The sequence below is a fragment of the Chaetura pelagica genome, unplaced genomic scaffold (assembly GCF_000747805.2).
Source record: "Chaetura pelagica isolate M959 unplaced genomic scaffold, ChaPel_1.0 scaffold180, whole genome shotgun sequence".
In the NCBI taxonomy this organism is placed as follows: domain Eukaryota; kingdom Metazoa; phylum Chordata; class Aves; order Apodiformes; family Apodidae; genus Chaetura; species Chaetura pelagica.
Window position 1 is genome coordinate 938788 of NW_009951794.1, and position 1646 is coordinate 940433.

Genomic DNA, 1646 nt, shown 5'->3' on the forward strand with positions numbered 1-1646 from the left:
CAGTGAAGAGCAAGCCCCACCTGCTGGTCTGTGCGGAGTGAGAAATGCTGCAGGGATCAGGTGAGGCAGGAACGGCACCTCCACAGCTTCAGGATATGGACGTAGCAGCTACAGCTTCCAGAGGCTGCACCTGAATCGGAGACAGCCTTTAGGGAGCGTTGTGTTGGACCAGCAGCTGCCTGCAGGAGTTCTCTCCCGTGCTCATTGCAATGCTGCTCCAAATTCCTTCTGAATTGTAATCTTGGCCCCTTCAGTCATCAGGTCCTCAGTTTTGTTTCTTTTCTGTGTGTGCTGTACAGTTAGAAAGAGCATTAGTAAGGATGTGTGTGTCCTCTGGGTCCAGTTCTACATTATTCCTACCAGCATGAGTAATGAAAAGAGGAGGGGGGGGTGGGGCTGGAGCAGCACTTCTGGTACTGCCTAAAGCAATCCCTGCCTGTCGCTGGAAAGAGGAAGACTTAAAAAAAAGCAAAGAAGGGCTTGTTATTTCATGTACCAAGTCTTTTGGCTACCTGAGGAGACAAAATCTTGTAAAGATGCACTGTGAGATATATATATATACACACACACATCTATACAAGACTGTACAAAGAACAATGTGCCAACTGGTGGGTGCAGATAGCTCCAGGACTGCAGTGACCCACTGTAAACTGAAGAGCTGTAGTCGTTTCCAAAGAGGAGTCTGCTTTAGAAAACAGCAGGTTGCAGATCTGAAATAACATCAAGCCCCTGAGGTGGAAGGCACAGAGCAAGTAAAGGAAGGGAGCACACGTGAAGGACAGGGAATAGCTGGCAGTTAGTTGTGTAAGCACACACAGTTCAGGCTTTCAGTTCATCATACAGCTGTGAAATAACCTGGGCTGGAAGGGGCTGCTCAGGCCAGTAGGTCCATCATCTTGCTTAAAATAAAGCCACTATTGAACTCTGATCAGGTTGATCTGAGTTCAGGGTCTTAAAATGCAAGTTTCCCAGTTTTGTTGGTTGGTGGTGGTGGCTGCAGTTGTTGGGCTGTTGTGTCAAGTTAGGGGATCCCCTATTTTAGTGTGTTCTCTTTCTTCTGTTCTTCCTCGTGTGAGCCTCTGTCTGCCCTGTCGGGAGAGTTTCTCCTGCAGGGGCCTTCATATCACCACAGGCTGCAGTGCTGGGAAGCCTGTGTGGCACAGCAGCTTTGTTCCTCCTGTGGGGTTAGAACGACAGGGCAAGGCTGCGTTTTTGCTTATTTTGACTCAGTTCTGTTTCCTATCTCACAAAAGCCCCAGTACCCCTTCATACAGCTCGCCAGTAATTCCTGGTAAGACCTGATACTGTTCAGCACCTTAAGATCACCCCAGAATTCCCAAGGTGCTGCCCTGGGGTGCCCCTGGATTCACCCGGGCAGCTCCCCCTGCACCAGGCCTGGTCACTCGCCCCGTTCCGGCCTTGCCAGGCCCGGCTGCTCCTTCCTGCGAGGAAGGGGATCCCCACGGGCTTCCCGAGGGAGGAGCTGCAGGCCCGTGCCCCTCAGGAGCCCCGGGACCGGGGTCTTCTCCCTCAGGAGTCACATCCGGCGGGAGCAGCGCTGGGCAGGGCCGCTCGGCGCTCCGCACCCCGCGGGTGGATGGCTCGGCGCTCGGCGGCGCAGCCTGGCGGCGGCGGAAGCGGCAACC